The 27,600-nt window shown below is 36.0% G+C and overlaps 1 long non-coding RNA gene across 1 annotated transcript in view; it reads left to right on the top strand.

The window, feature by feature from the left end:
- Positions 1-4,136: 4,136 nt before the first annotated feature.
- Positions 4,137-27,600, top strand: part of LOC141580275 (uncharacterized) — a 53,876-nt gene continuing 30,412 nt past the window's right edge. Inside the window, exon 1 of the long non-coding RNA XR_012512448.1 lies at positions 4,137-4,270. This is a non-coding gene — a long non-coding RNA (uncharacterized LOC141580275). The remainder of the gene's footprint in view (positions 4,271-27,600) is intronic.

The following is a 27,600-nucleotide window of genomic DNA, read 5'->3' as shown; positions in this document are numbered from 1 at the left end:
ACACTGCTTGATAATTTGTCATATAGTATCTATATAATGAGAATTGATTAATTTCATGGTGTCATTTTTGTATGTGTATACATATATATGTATGTATATGCACATATATACAAACACACAAACACAAAATAATTCAATAACTTGAATTCCCTCTTACTTTGCTCTTAGATTGCTTCTTTGTTGCCCCAAATAGCCCGCCTGCTTAACCAAAGAGTAGAACCTCAGTGAAAGGAATATTTCTGATAACCCAGTCACTTCTTTCTTAGAAGGATAATTTCGATGTATTCTATAAAATAAATTATGCAGGAGGTTATTAGCTATCTCTATGTATTTCACGTAGATTTGATACAAATCTTCCACAGGACCATTTCTTTGTTTGACACACACTATGTGGCACAAGTAGGTGGCTATTTTATGAACTGATCATGTTTATTTCAAAAGTTATAAGAAAAATCCTATTAGTGGTTTGGGAATTTTATTCTGATTTGACAAAAAATGAATAGTTTACTTTGAAAGGACTTTTAAAATGCAGCTGGGTGAAAAATCAACCACAAAGGGAGCTCTATTTTATTTATCATTAGTTTTGACATGCTTCCACAGATGTTTTCTGGGAACCATTTAACCTGCTTAATTTGTCTCTATAGAATGGGAAGCAGATAGCCTCAATTAATGTACTGATTAGTAAATTCTTTAATGAGTTTCAGTAGTTTTACTCATTATTGCTGATACAGTACACTGAATCATGGAAGCAGGGATTTGAGCATTATTAGAACATAAAACCTGAACCATTGCAGAATTGCTTTTCTATGGCATGTTTGTTGTTTACTGGTGACTTCTCTCTTGTGTGTTTGTGTAAGTAGAAAGGACACTGAAACACAAGAAAATTATTTCATAGACTTGTGGAGTTTGCAGATTTGTTGATGGGTCCATGTAAGCCACATATAATAAGAAACTGACTGTGGCAACCCCGTGGTGACTATGGAATTATAATTAATCCGATGGTTGTGGCTGATACTAAAGCAGAGTGAAGCCTCATTATATGGTTTTGATGTGTACATCAAGGAATATATTTATTATGTATATCACATTTTATAAATATATGTAAGGAGAGTTCATTTGCTGCTACTTCCCATAAGTAGGAAATAAAATATCTATCTCTGGGAACGGGATTAACTCTTTCAAAAGGTAGCTTAACCATAGCAGCAGGATTTATGGAAAAGCATTAGAAAGTTACATTTGCCCTGAAAAGGGAGTAGTAAACATCTACTACCTTTGCATTACTAAAAAAATAGATGAACCCTCTTCTCTGGCTTAGCATCTTCGTCTTCTAAACAAGAGGATTTAAGACCTGTGGGATATTCTAAAGGGCATAGGTACTTGTATAGTATTGGCATTTTTTGTTAGAATCAGAATATGGAAACTGTGGTCAAAGCATCAGGCTTTTTCCTATGAAAGTTTACAGCCAATTTTTCTTCTGCTTCTATTAGGGGCATTTATTGTTATAGCTGCAATATGCCAGATCAAGCAAAGACCAGGGTATCCTGCAAAGGCCTGTTAGAGAACTTCTTTTCCACAGAAAGGTTCTTCCTTGTTGCCATATTTTATGATAACATAAAGTTTCATGACATTTATGGAAGTGTGTGTCATGAAGCAGATGGCTTGTTAGCCTGTCTTAGTAAGCTCATTCATATACATACAATATTAAAACTTTTCCAAATTCATGAATTATAAAAGAACACTAGATGTTGTGTAGTCCAAAGAGTCCTTTAATTATTAAAATTAGATATGCCAAAGAATTCAAACCTGAGTGGAAATTAAAGATGGGCTTTGAATCAAGATAAGGATGCTGAATATGATTCGCGCAAAATTACTTCTCTTCAGGAGGTAGTGGATTTCTACTAGTATCATAAGTACTAATTCAGCTTTATCTCTTATTTCTTCCTGACATAAAGCCTGTGTTAGAGCTAAACTTGTATTACAAGGACTGTTCACTTTCCTAAGAACATGCAACATACTCTCTTAACTGGGTGCTTTTGTAAGTCCTGTCCTCATGTCTGAAAGCCTGACCTTAACTCCCATGTATTCAAATTTCATAAACCTACTTAAATATCAAGGCCCATCTCAAACACAATTTATTTTAAGAATACTTTCATGATCTTTGCAATCACATGTGATTTACTTCCCCTCTGAATCACATCATGCTTCTTAAGGATATATTTTATCTTGCCCTATGTTATTTTCATGTATGTGTTCATTTTGTGTCATCCATTAGACAGTAGCCTTTGTAAGGCTGATGACTGCGTTTTCTTTATCTCTATACAGCCCCACATTGCCTAGTGAAGTGTCTTCAAAGTATTAGATACTTAATGAAGGATTACTGATTTTTATTTTTTAAAGTTTCTTATAAACTTAAAAATATGATTTTAATATATATGATTTCCACCAATTTAAATGTTGAAACGGTTAACACTGTTGAATGTTGAAATGTTGAAATATTAACCTTTTAAGCAATTCTTTTTACTTTGGCTCTCAACAAGTTCTGAGCTGCTTTCTCCTCATTTGTAATACCTCCTCTTAGTTTCTGCTTCTCATGTCATTTTTCTTTCCTCTTCTTTTTCATCTGGGTCAGTATTTTTTACTCTTACTTCCATGGTTATAGATTTTATTGTTACTGCTAGCTACCTCAGATTCTTACTCATTTACCTAGCCAACATTTATTGTCTTTTCAATTGTAGGCATTAAGCTGAATCATAATGATGTAAAGATTAATAAAAAATATAGCCAACACTCTCAAGCAGCTCATAGCCTAATAAAACTGAAGTTGGAGTGCTTAAACAATTACAACAAAAAAAAAATAAAAACAAAATCATAGCTTTTAGTTCTTTACTCTTTTGTAGAGGTGGAAAATAATTTATGCCCCAAGGTAAATAGTGCTTTTGTATCTTGTTTTCCAGATTTCTGTGAAAAACTAGAGAGCCTTTTCTTTTCTTTTCATTCATCAATCATCTTTTTTTTTTTTGAAGCAAATATTAATAGTTCCAGGTTTCTCTTCATCCAGATAGGATATCAAGGAAAATACCTGGTAATAGAAATACCTTTTAACCTTTTTGGTATTGCAAATGTTTTACTTAGTTTGGTGGAAATGATTAATATTTAACCCATTTCCTTTTGTTTTTGAAAGGAAGGCTCTCTCTGTTGCTCGGGCTGGAGTGCAATGGCACGGTCTCTGTTCACTGCAATCTCCACCTCCCAGGTTCAAGCTATTCTCCTGCCTCAGCCTACCGAGTAGCTGGGACTACAGGTGTGTGCTACCACACCCAGCTAATTTTTGTATTTTTTTTTAAGTAGTGAAAGGATTTCACTATGTTGGCCAGGCTGGTCTCAAACTCCTGACCTCATGATCCACTGGCCTCCACCTCCCACATTTCTGAGATTACAGGTGTGAGCCACTACACCTGGCCTGTTTTAACCTATTTCCAAGGCAATCTTTAATCACATTACGAGAAAAATGTTGTTTTAGTGTCAAACCCAAAAGAAAGCCATTAGGTTTAACAATGAATATCCTAACATGATACTTTCTTTCTTGAAGTGTTATCTACAGAAGATTCATAGCATGATGTTCATAAATGAAAGGCAGAGGTTGGATATAATATGAAAATGTTATTTTTCACATGTTCTTATTTTTACAACATGTTCTTATTTTTCAAGGTAAGATAAGTTTAAGTCATGTTTCTGAAATAATTTATCATATAATTTTATCTCCCGAGTTAGTATTGTGAAAAGAATGTTAACACATGGGACACCTGAGTTCAAATACTAAAAAGTCAAATACAGTCATGCACTGCATAATGATGTTTTGGTCAATGATATATCAGGTATATGAGGTGGTCCCATAAGATTAAAATGAAGCTGAAAAACTTCTATCCCTCAAGTAATGTCACAGCCATCACAATGTAGGAGTGTAATTTTTTATATTAATTTAGTGTAGGTTAAGTGGACAGTGTTTATAAATTCTACAGTATTTTACAATAATGTTCTAGGCATTCATGCTCACTCACTACTCACTCACTGCCTCATCTAGAGAAACTTCCAGTTTTTTTTTTTTTTTTTTTTTGTATTTTTAGTAGAGACGGGGTTTCACCATGTTGACCAGGATGGTCTCGATCTCTTGACCTCGTGATCCACCCGCCTCAGCCTCCCAAAGTGCTGGGATTACAGGCTTGAGCCACCGCGCCCGGCTGAAACTTCCAGTTTTACAAGCTCCATCATGGTAAGTGCCCTATATAGGTGTGTATCATTTTTTATTTTTATTCCAAATTTTTACTCTACCTTTCCTATGTGTGGATATGTTTAGATACACAAATACTTACCATTATGTTAGAATGGCCTACAGTATTTAGCACAGTAACATGCTGTACAAGTTTGAAGCCTAGCAGCAGTAGGCTACACCATATAGTTTAGGTATGTAGTAGGCTTTAACATCTAGGTTTGTGCGAGTACACTCTACAATGTTAACACAATGATGAAATTGTCTAACAATTCATTTCTCAGAATATATCCCTGTTAACAATACATGACTGCACATAAAAACAAAGAATAAAAGGATGGTTACCAGGAGCTGGGGTGTATGGGGAGAAAATATAGATCAAAGGGTAAAAAGTTCCCGATGTCTAGGATGAATATTTAGATATAAAAGGTACACCATGGAAACTACAGTTTTAATATTATATTGTATACTGGACATTTGCTTGAAGAATTAATTTCAGGTGCTCTTACCACACACACAAAAAAGCAAGCACTGTGTGAAATGATGGATGTGTTAATTTAAGTATAGTAAACATTTCACTATGTATATCAAAACATTACAATGTGCCCCTTAAAGATATAACATAATAAATAGATAAATAACTCCAAGTTCTTGGCTCCAAAAAAAAAAAAAAATTGACCATGGAAAAAACTGCTCATGAAACCTCTTCAACCTCAATTATCTCATTTACAAAATTAAAAGATTGGACTAGTAAAGTCACTCAGGTTCTTTTCAGCTCTAACATTTTATACTGTTATTGGTTTGATTCAAGGGGTCCCGTAAAACAAAAATTAATATACTTTTATTTATTCAGATAACTTCTTTTACGTTCTTTTGCTTCTTCTAGTTAAAATGAGAACTTAATTCCATTAAGGTTGCTGCATTAAAAACATTATTCTGAGTATAAATGTTCTGTTCCTACAAACCTTCACACTATGAAAAAGAGAAAACTGTGTTTGATCTCTGAGACTTGGCAGACAATAATTGGACTGATCACTTTGAAAATTCACTGCCGGTCAATTAACTATAGCTAGACCAATTAAAATATGCATTCAGGGTGACTAATTTTTTGTAAAATTATGTACAAAGAGTCATATAATTAAAATTAGATCCCTATTTGTTTGTAAAAGGATGGGTTTTTTTCCCAATTAAAAGCAAGCAAAATGAAGCATGAGTATTTTCCTCTCTTAAATCATTTCTAAAACCAATATCTGATTATATATCAACAATGTAGGTAGTTTAAAAAGCAATAACCAAAGCAGAGCTATACATGCATGGATGTTATTTAGGGACTGTCATGGATCCCTCTCATCCCTATCATTATCCCATGATAACAAAACCCCCATTTCTACCTATCAAAATTGTAGCTTACTCCTAGGTGATCTCACTTAATTAGCAGTCATAAAGATTATCATGCCACATTTATGAAAATTTTTAAAATGTCCTTCAGAAACTTGACTGGGATAATGACATTGTTCTTTACTATAAAATCCAAAGGTTATGCAGTCTCCTTCACATCCCGACCTCTCTGAGTCAAACCAATTACAGGCCAATTTTTGATAATGAGCAATCATATAATCCTAAGATTGGAAGAGACCTTGAGAGGGCATCTGGTTCACTCTCCCATACCAGTGTGGGGTGGGCTGCACTAAAATTATCTTGGAAAGAAATCCCTACCCTCCTGTTTGACATTTTTAAAGTAAAGGATCCGCTGTCTTTGAGCTCTGGCTATCCACAGTAGTAACTCGCTTGATCTTGCACCCTGTATTGGCTTTCTCCTCTTTGCTGTCTTATTCTCCCATGTTCATGTTTCCTGGGATCAGGTCACAGAGGAACTGCTTGCCCACTAATTCTCATCTTGGAGTCCATTTCAGGAAACTCATTTAAGACACTCTGCATATAGCATTTAATGAAACAGAAGTTATCAATTAAAGAAAGAAAGCATTAGATTGGTTACATTAATATTAACCCAAACAAAATATTCTGACTGGTGAATTGTTACAAAAAAACAGGTGCCAAAATATCCTTCACAGAAAAATAGCTCTTTCCTGCATGACTTACTACTGCTGTTTCTAAATTTTAATCTGCTTTTTGTTTAACTTTCATAATGGTAATAGAGATCAATAATTATGCACTTTTAACTGTTATCCACAATGCAGCTATTTCATCCAGGAATACGTGGAACCCAGTCCTTATATTTCTGGGATGTTGAAAAGCTTTTAAGGGAACATTTGAGTACATCTGTTAAAAAGTATTTGAGAGTCTCATCCTACCCTTATTTTTCACAGATGTAGGTAAATATGGTTTGGAAAAAAATCACCTCGGCTGAATCTGTTAGAGCTATATTTTGTTAAGTAATGTATAAGGGGTCTAAAATGTCCAGTTTTTAGTTTAGTTCATTAAAGTTAACATAGATTTCGATCTATTGATAGCTTAAAATGCCATTTAGAAATAAGGCATGTTGAGTACACTTGTCCATCACATTGCTAGGAGGCCACACATACTGAGCCTCCACTCCTGCTCTCCATTCTGTGTTATGTAGGAGATTTTAAAGGGTAAATGAAGGTCATCCAATGGATCGCCATGAATAGGATTCTGTCACCATCTCCGTAACAGCAAGATGGTGAATCTTTGTGGAAAGCAAATGAAAATAATCAAATTCTAAATTTTCTCCATTTAACTTCTTTTTCCCTTTCATCATTTTACAGGAATAGTGAAAGGGAAATAAAATGATTTTTTCTCTCATTTTTGAGTGATAAAATGTATCTTTGCCTACCACCTTCTTTGGGGTAACCCTGAGCTCTGACAGCCTAATTTTGGTTGGGATAAGTACAAAGCCAAGCCTTGAGGGCTATTGTCTCTGGTCCCATTCTAGTAGAACATCAGAAAGAAGGCTGGGCATGGTAGCTCACACCTGTTATCACAGCATTTTGGGAGGCTGAGATGGGTAGATCACCTGAGGTCAGAGGTTCAAGACCAGCCTGGCCAACAAGGTGAAACCCTGTTCGACTAAAAATACAAAAATTACCTGGGTGTGGTAGCAGGTGCCTGTAATCCCAGCTGTGGCAGGAGAATCACTTGAACCTGGGAGGCAGAGGTTGCAACGAGCCAAGATCATGCTATAGCACTCCAGTCTAGGCAACAAGAGTGAAACTTCATTGCACACACATAAAAAAAGGATTCAGATCTCCAGAAAAGCCTCCCCCTTTCTTGTCTTTGTTGTCTCAAACTTACTGCTTATCCTACCTTTCCTTTCAAACCCCCACTGGAAATGACAAGTCAGTTGAACCCCGTTATCTGATTACGTGCTCATTCTCCAACAGGAGAGTAAACCTATTTTGTATTCAATCTGCTTGACTCAGGTAGGTATTTTTTCTATCTCCTCTTCATTCCACTGTTGAGGGAGATTTTCCCACCCTAAGATTATGGGGATGGCTGATCACACAGCACCCAATCCTGTACACAGGAGACTGACAGAAGTTTGTAACTCATGGATAGTAACAGCCCCAGGGAGTAGAATGCTGCACAATGTGGGCCCCCACGGGGGTTGTACGTGAGACAGGGTGAATAAGCATGGGTTGCAAGAGATAGGATCTATAGTAGCAGGAGGATACTGTGATCCCTGGTTCCCATGGGAGTGTGATATTAATTTTGTTGAATAAGTTAATGTGATGATGGAGAAGTGAATCCTCTTAGGTTGAGAACTTGGCGGAATGTAGCTACTCTAGCTGACAAGGGAAGCAGCTGTGTGAGGAGCCTTCCCATTCTGTGAGGGCCACATTGGGTGAGAGCAGGGAAATTCATGGTTCATTCTTTGGGGTCCTGTGAGGTTTGAAGATGGCAAGGCAGCATATGACATTTTAGGCTTTACCATATAGTAGGTTAGGTTTTATTCTGCAAATTGGAGACAATTAGGTGTGTCCCTATTATCCTAGTTACTCTCTGTGGTTCTGAGTAGGATTATGCTTGCTATTTGGAGAGCTTTTTATCTATTTCGGGTTCACCCAGTTTGGGCTAAACTTGGGATATTAATTTAATTTAGTTAAATATTATGTTATTACCAGTTTAGATTAGACATAGGTTCAACACATTTCATGTAAACTTGTGGATTTCATAATTTGTTTTTAGGCACAATAAGCCTCCAGACCTACTTTTCTTCAACCTTTTCCCTGTATGTTCCTGTTCTTCCGAAGCCTCCTCATACATTATGACTGCTTTTAAAATTTCCTATGCCAGGTGTATCAGTGATCTCTAAGAATAATTTTAAAATCAGAGGCTTCACACCAACCTCACTCCATTTTCTATTTATTCATTTGTTAGAGACAGGGTCTTAGTCTGTCACCCAAGATGGAGTGCAGTGATGTGAGCATATCTCATTGCAGCCACAAACTCCTGAGCTCAAGTGATCCACTTACCTCAGCATCTGGGATTACATCAGGCACGTATCACTACGCTCAGCTATTTTTTTTTTTTTTTTTTTTGTAAAAATGAGATCTCACTATATTGCTCAGGCTGGTCTTGAACTGGGCTCAAGGGATCCTCCCACTTCAGCCCCTCAGATTGCTGGGATTATATAGGTGTGAGCCACTGCACCCAATCTTCAATGTCTAATAGCAAATAAAATAATAATGATGATGATGAAAAATGCTAATATATATTATTGTTTGTTCATTATTATGTGCTAGCTACTTGGCTGAGTTCTTTATATACATGTTCTTAGCGAATCCTCACAATCCTAATTTCAGAAGTGAGGAAAATTAGGCTCAGGGATTCAAAGCAAGTTTTTCATAATCAGGCAGCTAGGTAATGGCAAAGTCAGAATTAAATTGGGTCTATCTTGACTCTAGGGATTTGCTACACCTATTATAACACTCATAAAAATTTAACTGATGTGATTAAGCATTTCGGAATTTCCAAATGAAGATTATGAGTTCATGGAGATTTGGGAACACTTAACACCTTTAGAAACCCCTGAGCCTGACCAGAACAAGTGCCCAGTGCGCTGTTCCTGGATGTGCTGCCAGCACTAGACATCTGCTGCCAGCCATTGTCTCACTGGATAACACCAGTGATGCAAGGCAGAGGGCAGAGATCCTCTGGGAGTCACATTTTAGTGTGGGAAGGTAGCTTTTAAAGCAAGAGTAACATCTTTGTGTGAGAGGCCAGCAGACATTAAAATGAAGCTATTAGAGCTGTACATTTTGGGAACAATGCCACGGGTCGGAGAGTAGAAGGGAATGTGCCTACAGTGGCAGTGAAACATTTCAAGTCCTTTGGGAAATTATACCAATAATTTTTAGTGTTCAGTGATAGTGTCTTCCTCCATTCCCATTTACTATTGTGGCTAACATAATTATATAAAGAGCAGTTTGATATTCTTAACAATTATAATTTTTATATCGCCTTTTTGCTGGATGTCAACTTTAAAGGAAGAAAAATAAGACAGACTGATTTTCTGAAGGATTTGTAGCTTCGGCGTCACCATCTGGGTGGGACCTTGGTACCCCATAGGCAACAGAGTAATGGAAATTTTCCATGCTCAGGGTTGATTCGAGTTTGCTTATCTGGTCAGTGCCAACTTATTCTGTGGGCAGCATGTGTGAATCCCAAGATATTTTAGTTTTGTTAATCTGATCAGTGCCAGTCCATTTCTGGCTTTCCTGTCCACCTGCTGACTCCCTGGTGTTGGCTTCCTGCTGGTTTGTCCATCTGTTAAGAATTTATTTACAAAATACACTAAAATGCAAACTGCACCAGTGTGGGACTTAGCTTCCCCTTGCCCAGAAAATGGCGTCATGCCAGGGAATAATTTCCAATTGTTACTAAGCTTGAGTGTAAGAAATTGGAAGATTCAAGGGACTCTTTCTTACAGTTGAAATCCCTCAGGCAAAATGTTAATGAAAATCATCTTTATTTCCATCCAGGGTAGATGACGATTATACTACATAAATGTATAGAGTGATTTCAGAGTGGTTTGTAGAAAGAGCATTACATTGATAATCAAAAATTCATAATTATAATCCAGGATCTCTCATTACCAGTTCTTTTCATTTTAGTCAGTTTCAATTTTGGAAATGGTTGTGTCCATTAATTTCCAAAACTCACTCCAGCAGAAAATTAGGATGTTTTTTATTTGCATGTAGATATTCACATGCATGTACTTAAAGCACATGGATGCAACACATATGGAAGGCAATACAAAACACCTGCAGATTATTCTAGCTTTTCCGCTGCCCCACACTGAGGGTGGGATGCTGTCATGATGTATACGTTGCCATGGTGGCAGGGGAGGGGCAGGATTTTGATTGATGAACTATAAAATACTTCAAGGGGACAAAAAAATAAAAATAAAATTCAAATAATTCAAGAACTATTAAAGGAAAGAGTAGAATATTTGTGGAGGTGAAAAGAAAGCAAAAAAAGGAAGAAGAATCTGTAGCTTTTCAATTTTTTGCTTCTTTAAGATTATGTGTATGAGTGGCAGAAATGGGATATTACTCAAAGCTGGGCAGAGAGTTGGTGATTAGATCAAGATGATAAAACAAAGATTTAGAGGAAATTTTCACAGATACGGGTTTGGGGCCAGTAAAGGAATTCTGTTACAAGACTCACAGCAGAACCTAGAGGGGAAGCTGGACTAAGAAGTCTCCATATCACTGATACCCATTGAAAATAAGATTCTCAAAATTGGAGCTCAGGAACTTGTGAAATTTTCAGCTTTCATGTGGCATTAAGCACTGACTTAATGGTCATTATATACAACCTTTTGTTAAATATCTTCATTGATTACATTGAGGTCAGACTTAGCAAGTGGTTTGGCAAGATTATATCTTTCTGTGTGTCAGGTGTTCCTAGAAAAACTCAAAAATGATAAAGGTGAGAGCATCCCAGTTGTCTTTGTTCAAGTTGCTATAATAAAACACCATAGACTGGGTAATTTATAAACAACAGAAATTTATTGCTAACAGTTTTGGAAGCTGGGAAGTTTAAGATTAAAGTGACAGCAGATTTAGAATCTGGAGAAGGCTCACTCTGCTTCAAAAATGTTTCCTTCTTATGGTGTCTTGACCGGGCAGAAGTTCAAATTTCCCCCAGGACTATTTTGTAAGAGCACTAATCCTAGTTATGAGGGTGTAGCCTTCATGACCTAATCACCTACCAAATGCCCACCTCTTACTACTGTTGCATTGGGGATTAGGCATCAATCAACATATTAATTTTGGGAAAGCAAAAATATTCAGATCATAGCACCAGAAAAGATAATATTTTACTAACTCTTTCTTGGGGTTTCATGGATAGTATAGATTATATTAATATTGCATGTTGGATTTTAATTATTTATTTAACAAATATTTATCTACAAAGTTTACAGCATAGAAAGGAGGGCAGAGAGACATTCAACAAATAATTTTTAAAAAACTTTATTATAATTTAAAACTATACTTTACTTTTAGAGCAGTTTTATGTTCAAATAAAAATTGTGCAGAAAATAGAGTTCCCACATACATCTTCTTCCTCTTCCTCTGCCCCCAAAATTTCCCCTATTACTAACATCTTGCATTAGCATGGTATATTTATTGCAATTAATTAACTAATATTAATATATTATTATTAACTAATTATAGTTCTCAATAGAGTTAACTTTATGTTGTACACTTCTGTGTGTTTTGAAAAATGTATAATGTCATGTTTCCAACATTATAGTGTTTTACAGAATAATTTTACTCTCTGAAAGATGTCCAGTGCTTTGCCTATTTATCACTTCTCTCCCCCACCAAACCCTGACAACCACCAATATTTTACTGTGTTTACGCTTTTACTTTTTCCAGAATGTCATGTAGTTGAAATTATGCCACACGTAGCCTTTTCAGACTGGCTTCTTTCAGTAAGCAATATGCATTTAAGCTTCCTTCCTGTCTTTTAATGGTTTGCTAGCTTATTTCCATGTAGTACTGAATAATATTGTATTGTCTAGATGTTGATTATACAAGATTCTCATACATATAAACAGTTTATCCATTCACCTGTTCTAGAATATCTTAATTGCTTCCAGTTTTGACAATTATAAACAAAACTAATATAAACTTTGTGTGCAGGTTTTTGTGTGGTTGTAAATTTTCAACTGATTTGGATATATACCCAGGAGTACTATAGCTGATTCATTTACCAAGCCTATGTTTGACTTTGTAAAACACTGCAAAACTGTCTTCCACAGTGGTTGTATTCTCACCAGTAATGAATGAGAATTCCTGTTGGTCCATATCCATCCCAGTATGTGGCATTGTCAGTATTTTGGATTTTCGCCACTCAAATGGGAGTTTAGTCATATCCCATTGTTGTTGTTGTTGTTGTTGTTGTTTTACAACCCCCTAATGACGTGTGGTGTTGAACATCTTTTTATATGTTATTTGTCATTGATGTGTTTTCTTTGGTGAAATGTTGACTCAAAACTTTTGCCCATTTTTTCTTGAGTTGTTTGTTTTCTCATTGTTGAGTTTTTGTGCGTGTGGAGAAGGGGTTTTTCTTTTTTTCAAAAGTTGCACCAAATTAAATCAAAACTCTAGTTAATGCAGGGGTGTTGTGTAGTCATTAGCAGTATTATTCTCACTACCCTATCATTGGCCAGTAGCGTAACCCCAAGAAAAATATGTTGCACTGTCAGGTTTTAGGAATGCTTTGTATAATTTGGAAATAAGTCTCTCAGATACATGTCTGTGAAGTGGGTTTTTTGTGGACAATATATTGTCAGTTCTTGCTGTTTTTAAAATCCACTTTGATAGTCTCTTTTAATTGGTATGTTTAGACCATTTACATTGAAAGTGATATTGATATTATTGATTGGATAGCCACCTTAATTATAACAGTTTTTTATTTGCATTGGGTTTTTCTATTATTTTTTCTCACTCTTTCTGCCTTCTCTGGTTTTAATTGAGTATTTTATATAACTCAATTTTCTCTCATTTCTTAGTATATTAATTATACTTCTTTTCAAAAATATTTTTAGCCATTTCCCTAAAGTTTGCAACATGTATTTGCAAGTAATCTACATCCACTTTAAAGTAACACTCCAGAGCTTCATGGGTAATACAGGTACCTTATATTTAATTATGATTTTGATAACTGTTAAATTAGAACACATGTATATTGGCTGAACTCTAAAATTAGCACAATATATAATCCCTCACACATTTGAATATGATTTACTCATAATGATTTAAACCTAATGGAAATTTTAGGCAGGATACTGTATATCGAATTATTCATATCAATGTTTTACTCTCTTGTAATAGTATTATTATACTGCATGACTCTGTGGTGAATGGTGTTGAAAGATAATTCTGTATGAATTTCTTTTTTTTTCATTTCTTTATAGTATGGGTCTTCTTAACTGTTTAAGTAGAAAGCAACTTTGGTAAGTAAGGATAACATATCCTGGCTGAAAGCTTTAGAGTCATACCTCCTCGCAGATATTCCAAGAGAGTAACCATAAATCCTAACCTAAAAGCAGCCTATATGAATAGAGTCAATTATTTTAAATTCTTTTAATTATATTTATGTACATATATATATATATGTATGTATATAAAGCAAAATGAATCTCTAGTTTGTGGAATTTCAATGGAAAAGGAAATGAAAAACATTTAGACAAAGAGTGTCCAATGCCTCTGCTAGCTAGTACATAAAGGACCTTTGGACATCAAAAGCATCCATTCCTTAAGACACCTTACTTTTGTCTGTTGGAAAACTGTTGTGATATACTGATTTTGCTATAACAGAATACTGCCATCTGCCAGGAAATTGCTGTGATAAATAAATAAATTGATGAAGTCTACAATGTGAATGATCCCCTTTCAGATGTGTTTTTGTCTTCAGGGTACAAACTAGAACCATATGGGGCATTCCTGGAGTGGGAGAAAACTTTTCTCAAAAAATTCACCCTTTAGAAAGAGATCCTAGCCTAAGTCTGCACCAAACTTCAGGTCTCTTAGAACTTCTCTGCTTTCTACAGACTGCTGGAGCCTCAAGTAATTTTCATGAGAGGCAGATTAGCAAGGGAAAGGAAATCATATTTATTGAATGTCTACCTACTAGTTACCACATAGAGCCGTAGACACGTTATAATGTCTCCTTTAATTCTCCTACAAACACTTTGAGTTAAGTTAAATTATACATGTTACAAGGAGGAGGAAACTATAGCTGGTGAGTACAAATGATGTTCCTGGCTAGTAAATCATCGACCCAGCATATAAGCCCAAGGTTGGTTCTTCCAAAGCTGAAGTCTTTCAATTACAAAATTCTACCATCACACATGAATTCTTGACAGTACAGGTGCAAGAAGACTGAGAAGGAATAGTTCTACACAAGTATGTATCCTATGCCCATGACTCATCACCTTGGGATTACAAATTATTACCTTTCCAGGAAACTAAATATCTTACATTGGCTAATAGATCAATGTTTTTCTCATTTTACTTACACTGCTATCATACCCTTGGATTCCCTGGGAGAAGGTGTCATTAACCAGGACCCACAATGTGGTGAGGTCTAGACAACATTCTGAGTACATATGCTGTCACCTCTGGGGATTTGGGAATTGCAGTAGTGGTAGAAATCACAACTACAGCTGCTTTCACTGTTTCATATGTGTGGCTTTAACATTGTTTTCTATTTCTTCCTTATTATCTTAAGAAATAGCAGTTTTTTAGGGTGTCTTTCAGAAGTTAGGATACCTGATGCTACTTCATGGCTCTGCTGTGGGATATATAAAAAGTCACAAAATAATTCTATCCATGGATTTTCTCAAGTGAAAAACAAAGGTAAAAAACATGATATGGATACTGCAAGATTAAATATATTGAAATGTATCAGGGAATTTTAGATTCATTGTCTTTGTTGTTTTTAAGGCAGTAACAGCAGAGGCTGTATTTTTTTTTAATGCTTGTCTTAAGAGGAACTAATTACTAGAATTTATTTATAAACTTTGTATGATGATTTCACTTGCATTCAGCCCTTGCCTTCTTTCAGCCATTCTCTGCTAGTGCTGCTAATGCCTTCCACCTGTACATTGAGGGTCACTCGGTTTCTAAACAACATTGATCTTGGTAAGCTACCTGTTAAGATCATGGGCACCAGGGCTTGGTGTAGTGGCTCATGCCTGTAATCCCAGCACTTTGGGAGGCCGAGGCAGGTGGATCACGAGATCAAGAGATCAAGACCATCCTGGTCAACATGGTGAAACCCCGTCTCTACTAAAAATACAAAAAATTAGCCGGGCATGGTGGCGCCTGCCTGTAATCCCAGCTACTCAGGAGGCTGAGGCAGGAGAATTGCCTGAACCCAGGAGGCAGAGGTTGCAGTGAGCCGAGATTGCACCATTGCACTCCAGCCTGGGTAACAAGAGCGAAACTCCATCTAAAAAAAAGAAAAAAAAAATCATGGGCACCTCAACCTATGGGACATGGAGCTAATTTTGCTGCCTTTGACTGGATTCTGTCCTAGGCACCTATAGACTCTTTAAATTGCAGCCTGTCCTTTGTCTCTTTCTGCACCTGGGAAAAATCCTCTTTGCCAAAGTCATTTAACCTCCCATCTGTTTGCTTACTGATCAATTTGCTTAATGAGCACTTTATTTAAAATTTAACCCACTTTGCCATTTCTCTCTTGCCCTTTCTTGTCTTGCTTCTCTTCTTTATTGAGGTGTCATCATTGGGCTTTGGGCTTGATTTTGAAATGTGGTACCTAAGCTTTCCTCTAGTACTGAAGCTTTTTTCCTCATCTGCAGTCCACTTGCTAGAGTCAGACACCCTCCATTGCTTCTTCTAGCTGGATTCTTTCTCCCTATGATCCCTCCAGTTCTTAACTACTGTCTCACTTTGAATGGGCTGAGAATTTGATATCTGTCCAGAGCTGCACTTCTGATGCTGTTACTTAGACTTTCCTTGATGCAGCTCACCTAATGCAATAAATCTTCTGAGTTTTTCAAACTAGGCTGTATTGACCACATCTCTTATGACTGCACCCAGTATTTGAAGCTTCTACTTTTCCTCCAGAGGCAAACTTTTAGGAAGTTCTCTTCCTTAGCCTGTACCCTTGCTTCCTAAGTTGTTAAAGCTTTATTATAACTCATGCTTTAGCTCATGTCAAGTGTCCAGACTAATGAATTCAGTCCCCAAAAACTATGTTTTCCTATGTTGGCTCATACCTTGCATCCTGCCTTTTAGTATTTTCTGTCTTTCGTAACAAAACAGAGTGAGGAGAGACATTTGTAATCATGTGTGAGTAGAGAGGCAAGAGCCTATGACTCCTAGAAGCAAGCTTGCGTCTCCTAGCACAGACTGTTAAACAATGCTAGGCACTCATGCATTTCTGCCAGAGTTCAACAAAACAATTTTTCAGAAATCCCTGTCAGTAAAGAGGCAAGCAAGCACACAAATAGAAGTGGACTTATGGCAAAACAGTACTGTTGTAAAGAGAAAGTGGTAAATTTAACTATGGGCCCTTTGACTCCATAAAATATGCAGCTATCTCTACAGACAGAAAAAAAAAGCCTCTAAGCATGTTCCACTGAATTTTATTAAACATTGTATCTGAAATCAGCTCTGACTGAATCACATTTTAGGGTTTGTTCAAAGCGATCTGTAGAGACCCATTATTAAGGTACCCTGTTCCAGGATAAAAAGTCAGACCTCATTAGCTGGGACAAAAAATGTCAGCATCCAAGCTCAAGAACAGAAAGAAAATCCCTATCTCTGAGTGACAGATGTGGGTGTTAGTGGTATTGTCGCATAACCCTGGGAATTCATTAGAAGTGTCAGGCTGTGTCACAGGGGCATGTTGCATTGACAGCCCTAGTGGAAAAAAAAACAGTGATAATTGCTTTCATTCCTGGCTTACCTTTTACCTTAGCAAGGAAATACCATTGTAAATAGCCTGGTGCTGACACATTGCAAACTTCTGAGCGGAAAACTGCTTTGTGAAATGTTCATCTCAAGGACTACAGGGCACTTTTCATAAGAGAACTAATAGAATTTACCCAGCTTCTTTTACTTATGTGAACACTAAATTCCCTTATTCTAAACTAAAGCTAGGTTATGTAGTAACTCTTGACTTCTTGAGACAAAAGACAGTAATCGATAGTAAACAGCAAAATATAGTAAAAATAAAGAAAAAAAGAAACATAGAAGAGAGAGAAAGATACTAAGATATATTTTAGAAGCAGACATGCGTGGACTGAAAATCTACTGAAGTTCTCACTGATGGAAGGGAGTAGCTATGCTTTTTACAATTAGACACTCTTTTTGTTAGCTGGCAAAGCACACAAAGAATCCGGAAGAATGTACAAAATAGTCCTTTATCTCATGTAGGGTGTATCTTTCTATTTATAAGAAGTCATCAGGGAACTTGGGCTTCTAAAATGGCCTTTCCAGTTTAGTCAGCTTTTCATCTTCTCTCCTTAGAAGTCTTTCAGTCTCCAAGATTAGTACCACACCCACCACCACCCTATAGCAGTTCAATCCATTTGATCTCTTCATGTGTTTCCTCTGCTCTAATTTTCTAGGGTATATCTGTTATTTGCTTCAACCTCCAGCTCCAGTTTATTTTCAGCTATTTCCAATCTGTGTGGGCCCTAAATTGAACATAAAGTTGAGAATATTTAGGACACCAATAGTTTTTGTAGATAGCTGATTCACAAGGTAACTTTATCTATTATCTTGCCAAGATGCATCTTCTTTTAGCCTGTTGCTGTGCACTATTATGGTAAAAACTTTTAAGGCAATGCAATTACCCAACAGGTTCTTCCTGCCCACTGCACAGGCAAAACCAATTTACTGAGGCTATGGTATTGCAGTAAAGGAAAACTTTAACTCAAGGCTCACCATGTGGTAGGACTGGAGTTATCACTCACATCAGCCTCCCTGAAAACTCAGAGGCTAGAGCTTTTGTGGTTAATCTGGTGGGCAAGGGCCTAGGGAATAGGTACTCTTGCTTGGTTGAGAATGAAATGATAGGGGTGTGGAAAATGGTACACATGTGCTGAGTCTGCCACTGGCTGGGCAGCTGTGGGACCTGTTGAGTCATGAGTCATGGGTCTGGGTGAGGTCAGTAGGTTGACAGAATGCAAAATTCTAAAAGGCATCTCTGAAGACCAATCTTAGGTTCTACAAAACTGATATTGTCTATAGGATCAATTGGGAAGTCACAAATCTTGTGACTTCTGGTCACATGACCCCTGAGCAGTAAAAGAATATAGAAACTACACTTCCAATTTAGCAGAATTCAGGCCTGTCCCATAACCCTCTTCTCATGGCCTTCCATTAGTTTTTGGTCCCTAAGAAAGGAGGGATTTAGTTTTAAAGAGGGACTAGTATGCTCCTTGTTTCCAAGTTAAACAGTCAACTAAATTCCTTCCATAGTCAACTTGGTCTACAACCAGGAGTGAGTGAAGATAGCCAGCCTGTGAGGTTAGAAGCAAGACAGAATCGGCCGTGTTAGATTTTTCTGGCTGCTGTCACAATCTTTGCAAAAGTGGTTCCAGTGATGTAGTGAAAGTGACTCAGTCTTCTCCCCTAATGAGTCTTAGAGCCAACTGACTCTTTGTTAATTTCAGCCTTGTTATGAATCAGCAATTTGTAAGAGAGACTCTGTTTACATTAACATCCGGTTTTAAAAAGAAGGGGTACTAGAAAAAAAAATCCTTAGTTCTTTCAATTTTATAAAAAGTACATAAAAAATAAAGTAGAAAATGTTCTAAAAAGCTTCAAATTTAATGCATGTTTAATAAACAGTGACTTCTAGTGCTTAGGACTAAACTGCTGAAGAGGATCTGATAATTGACAGGTACATATTGGACCTTGTCAAATGTATACTTCTTTTTCATTATTATTCAACGTTATACTTAAGGAGGAGGACATTTGCACGATGGGATTTTTGTAGCAAGCAATTTCTAGAATGAAACAATTTATTTGAGGGGATATTTTTGTATCTGGTGTCTAATGCAACTTTAGAGTCCTATAAACAGCATTTTAAACTGGATTTTGATCTTGATCTTTTGACTACAAGCTATATACAATGAATCAGACAATTAAGAAGGTGATTTTATTCAGGTTGATACAATAAGGCTAGCTTTCATAATGAGGAAAATTACAATGAAAAGAAAGGACTGAGGTCTTACAGGAGCCAGTCAACAAAGGAATTTCAAAGAAACATGGAAATAGGTCTTGTCTGAGTCATTGAGAAAGGGTGGAGGTCGGTCTTATCTAGGACTGCTCCAGGTCAATATAACCTTTTGTAGTTAGCTGGTTAGGTGGTGAGCCTTTCTGGAATGTAGAAAGGTTGGGGGTTGGGGGGTTGGTTCCAACAGTCGCTGATTTCTTATAGAGTCAGGTAAAGTTCAAAGTTGACAGTCTCTTCTTTAAGGCAAATATCACGTGTTAAATTTGTGATGATATTTGTATATTAAATGAGTGGCCTCTGAGTGGGTTATAACAAGGTCAAAAAATAGGACTCAGGAGGCCTTTTCTAAGATTTGTTCCTGCAAAACCAGTTGAACCATTTATAGAGAGGTAGTGACAAAAGCCATTTGCTTTGGTGAGTTCAGTCATTTTAAAAGAGGGATGCCAAAAATGAAAAAGAAAAACATAATATCAGAGATTATATTAAAAAGCCAATAGTTTAACTCTGAAGGTAACCAGTCCAATGAATTTGAAGACATTAAAGGAGGAAAATCTGTCAGTTATGCAGCATGAATCACTGAATTTCTTCCAGTTCTCTAGCTAGTATGTCAATGCTTTCATTGAAATTGTCCAGTCTTGAACCTCTTGTATTATGACATGGATGATCTGAGCATTTCGTCCAAGCTTTCTCAGTGGATCAAATAATTTGTCCAGGGATAAATCCAGTCCATATATGGGCCAGTCAATATATGAGGTCTTCCATATTATTAAGCTTTGGTTCTCAAGGCTCCTTAAGATTCTAAGGAAAAGGGCAAGCTGGAAGAGAACATAGAGTCTGGATGGGAACCTGGGCTTTAAGGTTTTAGTTGTCAGTGACCTTAGGTCAGGTGGGAGGGAGAAAAATTGGAAAAGTTAGTTTGGAGGCTTGTAGCCAAATACTAAAAGAAATGGAAAGAATTCAAAGTTTAGCAAAGATGAACAATTTACAGGTAGGTAAGCAAACTGTCTTTTTAAATGGTGGGAGAAGGAGGAGGAAATAAATGAAATCTCTACCAGATAAGGGAAGATGATTCATTGAAACATAGAATTCCTCAATAGCTTTACTCTGAAAATAAAATATCTGGGAATACATAATTAATATTGTTATATTTTTAGAAACTGTTCACTAGTGTTGTATCACTTATGTCACATGAAAATATTTAAACCAAATAAAGCATAATATTTTGTTACTGTATAATAGTAGTTGGATGAGTAAATTAAAATTTTCAGGATAATCATTATAAGCACCAAATATTGCTAGAGAAAAGTAATACATTTACCTAATTCTCTCTTTGGAAGTTACAAAAATGAAATTTTGAGAAGAGAGCAAACATCATGCACTCTTTAACTTTTGCCATTTACATACACATATAGACATTTACAGACACATATGCATATGTGGGATACATTTTACAATAGTAAGTTATTGTGTTTTTTTTTCTGGGTATTAGTGTTATCAGTGAATTAGGTTTTTCATCTTTGCACTATTATATTTCCCACAAAAAGACATGTATTAGTTACATTTAAAAAATAATCAAGTACCTGGAGTGAAACAGTCACGTTAGTAATGGCACTTAGCAAAACCTGAAGAGTCACATGAAGACCATAACAACAAAGAGAAATAAATCAAATCTTAAAAATAAAATGTGGCCTCACAGTAAATCCTTCAGACTGTTTCTGGGAACAGTTTATTTCCATTTTAGAAAATTTGCGTTAGTCTCCTTCTATGAAGAGAGGTTTCATTTTCCCCTGATAAATTTGGCTTTATAAGAACATAAAATTTACTAATATACTAATGGCCATTTTAATCACATGTCCATCTCATAGAAAAGGAAAAATAATTATTTAATTAATAACGAGTGAGAATGGCATTTATTTTCAGAATAAAAAACATGAGTGGAGAATTTTCTAAATTTCCTAAAAGATAAATATTAAAAGATATAGTGTAATTTTTCATTCTTATAGAAAAATGAATATAAGTTGGTTTTCAGAGTTTACTTTTAATTATTAAAATATTCCTGTTCTAATCTATCAACAAATTGCCACAGGCTTCAATTTTGGCTTCTGATTGCTAAAATAATCTTTTAAATTATTGTTTACTCTTTGGATCAAATGTAAGTCTCTCTATTATTTTAAAGATTGAAAAGTGGCAGAATATACCAGCCTAAAATATACCACTTTGGTATAAAGATTATTTTGAACTGAAGGCAGCTGAGAAGCAGCAGATATAAGCAGAGTACTCTGTCTTCCCCTTATTTGCCTAAAAAGCAGGACAAACATTTACACAAGCATCCCTCTCACCAGAAGCACAAAGGTTGATCCCTGAAGATGAAGTCAGCCTGGAGTCAGCGCCAGAGGAATCTATGTCACAAGCTTTACTGACTGGAATTTATTTAGTTCCTCACATATATGCCTTCCCACAGTTTGCTGCCCCTAGAGACTCCAGGCCCTTTTCCTTTGTCCTGTCATTTCTCTACAAATTTATTGCTCTTCATTGAAGATGCTGGTTAAACAAGAGTTGTAAACCACTTCTTTGAGAGTTAACATTTTCCCTAACTTTTCTCCCACATATATGAGGTATACATGTTAATAAACTTATTTGCTTTTCTCTTGTTAATCAGCTTTAGGCACATAGGTCACAGCTGAGAACATAGAAGGGCAGAGGGAAAATTACTTTTCCTTTTCTATGAGATGGGCGTGTGATTAAAATGGCCATTAGTATATTAGTAAATTTCACGTTCTTATGAAGCCAAATTTATCAGAGGAAAATAAAATCCCTCTTAATAGAAGGAGACTAATGCAAATTTTCTAAAATTGAAATAAAATGTTCCCAGAAACAACACAGTAACTAACAGAATATATCTTAATAGTAAAATACCAGGATAAAGCAAAATTAGACTGAATGTGTAATGAGAATTTTCTTAAAAACCATCAGAAACGTCTAAAAGCACTGACAGTTTTGCATATGACACAAAATATTTGTCATAAAAATAAAAAGCATATTCAAATTAGTTATTTGGCATTGAGGGAGGCTTTTGTGTGAAGAGTCTAATACACTTCTGTCTCTGGAATACGGAATGGAAGCCAACTCCAACACAATATAAGGCCTACTATGTTATTTTGAGAAGCACAATAGTAAAAATGTATTACGGTTTCAAGGGCGACAATGGCAGCAATTTGAATACCACTGGGCGGAATCACAAGGCTTGTGGGGCTTTCTCTGTCCCACCCTGCCTTGCCTGTGAGTCTCAGCTCTCTCATCCTCAATTCTGGGGTTCCTAGAGACGTTTTGAATTCTGCTGGTTGAGGCTTAGTTTGTCAGTTGAGGTAGAGCAAATTTTGGGCCCAGTCACTGTTGTCACCTCTTCTGAATGATCATAGAAAACACTAAACAGCTATTGACAGTTGCACTGTCAGACAATAGCAAGAATGACAGGCCTTTGAGAAATATAAGACTGGTTGGAAATTTGGTTTGATTCCCAATCTAATCTACTGTTGCTATAACAGAAACTTTTTTCTGTTTTGTTTTTAAAGACAGGGTCTCACTCTGTGGTCCAGGCTGGAGAAGAGCAGCATGATTATAGCTCACTGCAGCCTGGAACTCCTGGGCTCAAGCAGTCTTCCCACCTCAGCCTCCTGAGTAACTGGGAGCACAGGCATGTGCCATCATGAGCAGCTAATTTTTTACAACAATTTCTTGTACAGATGGGGATAATGCTATGTTGCTTAGGCTGATTTTGCACTCCTGGCCTCAAACGATCCCTATGCCTTGGCCTCCTGAAGTTCTAGGATTATAGGCTTGAGCCACTATGCCCACCAAACTCCATTCTTGACTCTTGATTTCCTACTTGGCACTTCCTATTGGATTCCAATAATCTCATTTGGAAGTTTAAAAAAATATATATTGACTTCCTTCCTTCCTTTTTTCCTTCCTCTCTCTCTCTTTTTTTCCTTTCAATATCAGTCCTACTTATTTTCTAGGTAATGTGAATAGATTCCTGACTAGAAGGGTCAGAGTTAAGAAAGGACAAAACATTTAAAATGTCAGCTTTAAGAGATTATTTTGCCATATGGATGATATTTTTGCCATTTGTTGAATGCTTAGTATATGCTTAGGAATTCAATATATATAGGTATTTGGATTCATTTTACATAAACGTTCAAAGCAAAGCTTCAGGATCAGCTATTTATAGATGAGGAAACGATTAATGGGGCAGCCCTGCTACAAATTCTTTAAAACGGATCTCTGGATTTTAGATAACACCCTCTTCAGCAAGTAATAGCTAAGGGGGAAAAGAGAATGATGATGCTCAAATATGAAGTCAACAAAGTATAGTAATTTCTTTGTTCTACCAATGGATACATTTTACTTTCAACCCAGTTCCATGTTTTCCAACCTTTTCTTCAAGTTAGTAAAGATCACCAACCCCCAGTTTTATCTGTGCTTTCCTTTTCAGTGCAATGCAATTTACCAGAATGCTCTGAAAGATGTATTTAAAGCTTAATAAGGGAGTACATTATATGCCCCTCCACTGTTTCACTACAGAAACCGTGGCTGCTTTGATAACCTCAATGGAAATAATAAAATACTTGCAGAGCTTCCTCCAATGACAGAGATATACCTAATCTCATAGCCATGACAAGATCTTATATCTTACAAAAATTGATGTTGAATGGTTTAAAAAAACTATCAGTGACCTCAGGCAACATTTGAATATAATTCAAAATACTTCTTCAATATCACTAACAACTGGTCAACCAGATTTTGCACAAATGCATTCAAACATAAATCCTCCACACTAGTCATAGGGACTTGAGTTCAAATAAAAAGGTTCAGCTCTCAGCACTGTCACTTACTAAATATATGAATTTGCAGCAAGACATTAACCTTTCTGAGCCTCAATTTCTTTGTAAAAGAGAGAGCTTAATACTTTCCTTGTAGAATTATTATGAAGATTAAATGAATTAAAGAAGAAAGTAAACTTTAAACATTTCAACTGAGTTCTACTTTGTAGGTGGCTTAGGTAAAATTGTGCAGTATATAATAGTTGCTATCAAAGGTTGAGTTTCTTTAAAAGGTTTGAGTACAGGTAGTTTATTTGTGAGGTCATCCAGGAAATACTGGTAAGAAAGTAAGGAAGTAAAGAATGGAGAGGAATTTAATTAAATGTGTTATTGAGCAGGTTTCAACAGTGGGTAACCTATGATCAATTATGCTAGAGGACTCTGGGAAACAATATAGAATACTCCTCAGCAATGTTGTATTCAAAGGATAGGAAAAATTGGTGCCTATCTTTAATTGCCTGAGGCATAGTCCTAGGAATTTTATTCCATGTCACTTCTACTCCTGGTTTCCCTGTGCAGAAAGAGTAACAGGTGACTGCAGTTAAGAAGGTGTTGGTGTGCATCCACAGCATTTACTATACATGATTAATAACAGTAAGTTTAATTTATATGTAGAAACGCATCTGATGATGAATTTCAAAAGCCAAAAGTACAAGAAAAACTGGTAATTAATAATAATTTAAATACCAATGCTATGATAGTTCTAGATTTTCTAAATCTTATGCAAAGGTAACAATGTGGCTTGGTCTTCCCATTTTTTTTTTTTTTTTTTTTAGAATGAATGTTGCTCTTGCTGAGATGTTCAGTAGTGGTTCCACGGGACTGAAGTCCATATGAGGATTTGGTCTTGAGCAAGAATTTATTTTTACTCCAAAAGAAATTATTTTCAAATTGCCATTACTCTTAATTATTAACACCTGAGAGTAACTGAAAGCACTGTATTAAAATGTAAACTATTCTACATATATGATTTACAAATGTTTAGAAATTACAGAAAGATGCATATATGATATCTTTTGAAAGGCAGTATGACATCTCCTTTTGTTAATGAGCCTACCACTTTGTGTTGTTATGCAAGGTTGAAGGTTGCTACTTCGGTTTGAATGTGATTGAGGTAATAAAAAGAAAACCTCACTTATGCAACCTTTTTCTCACGTGAATTATACCATTTTATTACAATTTTTTTTCTGAAAGCAAAATCTTGATCATTTCTCCAAAATACTATTAAAATAATCCCACAAATAACATTTTGTAGATTTTCTCATGAATACTTGTACTATATGATAGAGAAGATATATTCTCTATTGTAACTGGAGAAAGACTGCTTTTTATAGTTTCTTTAAAGAAATCAGGCCAAATTCAGTGGCTCTCACCTGTAATCTCAACACTTTGGGAGGCTGAGGCAGGTGGGTGCTTGACCCCAGGAGTTCAAGGCCAGGCTGTACAACATAGGCAGACTCCGTGTCTACAAAAAATTTAAAAAATGCTGGTCATGGTGACACACAGCTGTAGCCCTAGCTACTTGGAGGCTAAGGCCAGAGGATCCCTTGAGCCTAGGAATTTGAGGCTTCAGTGAGCTATGACAGTCTTACTGCACTCCACTCTGGGCAAAAGACCTTGTCACGCACCAAAAAAAAAAAAAAAAAAAAAAGTCAAACATTTACATTTCCATGTTACTTGCTTCCTTACCTTCTTTCTTCAGAAGAGTTGAGACTTGTCTCATATTTATCTTGAGCACAGTGATAAAAACATGATAGGAGATGTTTAAAAATAACTGATAATTTTGACAGGTTTAAAGTTATCGTAGTAATAAATACTAAAATTAAAATATTTTTCTCCATTTTTTGTTTGAAACATTAAAATTTTGAGGACAAAATGATAATAGCAAGTATTTTTACATTCCTTAGCGAAAACTTACATGGTGAAAACCCCTGAAGTGTTATGGACTGTCTTCTTTTAATAACGTATAGTGGGTTAAGAGTATTTCTTATTCCCGTGGCATCCTTCAAGTCTCACTATATGCACCTATAGTTATGGTACGAAATCCCTCTCATATCAAAGTCAGGTAGAAATGAACAAATTGGTACAAGTAGCCAAAAACAGATACCAGTCTCTAAGGTGCCAAGACTTCTTGCACTTACCTGCTGTTGGTCAGGTAGTAAATTGAGTGAGGAAGGTTTTTGTCCCAGGAGGCTTGAAAACGTATTCAGGACTCATTGGCAATTCTGTTTATGAGGCAACAGACCTAAGAACAGAGGAAAATGTGGGCACCCAGGCCAGCCACTAACTCTCCATTCCACTGCCATCAAGTTACGCTGTTCAGTATTATTCCTCAGCTTTGCCACAGTTGTCATACTGAACAAATAAATTATAGCCACAATAGGTACATTTAGAATCTCCTTCCAGACACTGAGCCCTATGCTTTACAAACATCATTTGAAGGAACTTTCTTTTCATCTTGTTTCCTATGAAGAAAGCTTCATTAGAATATTTTCTATCTCTTGCTACACCCCTATAGTCAATATTCCCTTGAGATGAGGCAGACAAAGTGGATATGCTCTTCGCTGCTCTTTGCCAGGTAGTAAATTGGTTGTGGAAGGTTTTGTCCTAGAAAGTGGGCTATTATACAATGCTGTTAACAATTCAGAGAGTCAGTTTAGGTCTGGGATAGAGTATAATAAGCAAGCCATGGCCATCAGTATAGATTTATCAGAAATATAGGTAATCTTTTTACCTTTATTTGCCTGTATCTTAATTTGTTCTGAATTTAGAGTTGAAAAACAAAGGAGAGGGTTTTTTTGTTTTGTTTTGTTTTGTTTACAAATACCTTCAAGCATTAACACACAGCATTTTATTTAATCTCCCCCCACCCCCGTCCACATTCCTTCTACTTACATGTTATCACCTTCAATCTGACAGATGTGAAAACTAAAAAATTAAAAGGTTAACTTGTAAATTTCCAATATAATAATCATAAATATAATATCAATAAGATTTCTTTATGCATTACTACAAAAGGCTTATGCCATTTTTATAATCTGATAAATGTTCTTAATAATGTATAGTAATGGAATAATTCTATTGTAACCCAAGAGTGAAAGCTAAGTAGTTTTTTTTTGCTGTACCCACTGTACCTGAATATAAGTGCCCTCAGACATAGATAAAAAGAGGTTTATATTGCACATAATAGATAGCATACATAGGACACATGTACTGCTTATAATACATTTGCAAAAT

Source organism: Saimiri boliviensis, chromosome 11, assembly GCF_048565385.1.
Source record: "Saimiri boliviensis isolate mSaiBol1 chromosome 11, mSaiBol1.pri, whole genome shotgun sequence".
NCBI lineage: Eukaryota > Metazoa > Chordata > Mammalia > Primates > Cebidae > Saimiri > Saimiri boliviensis.
This window is presented reverse-complemented; position numbering and strand designations above follow the sequence as displayed.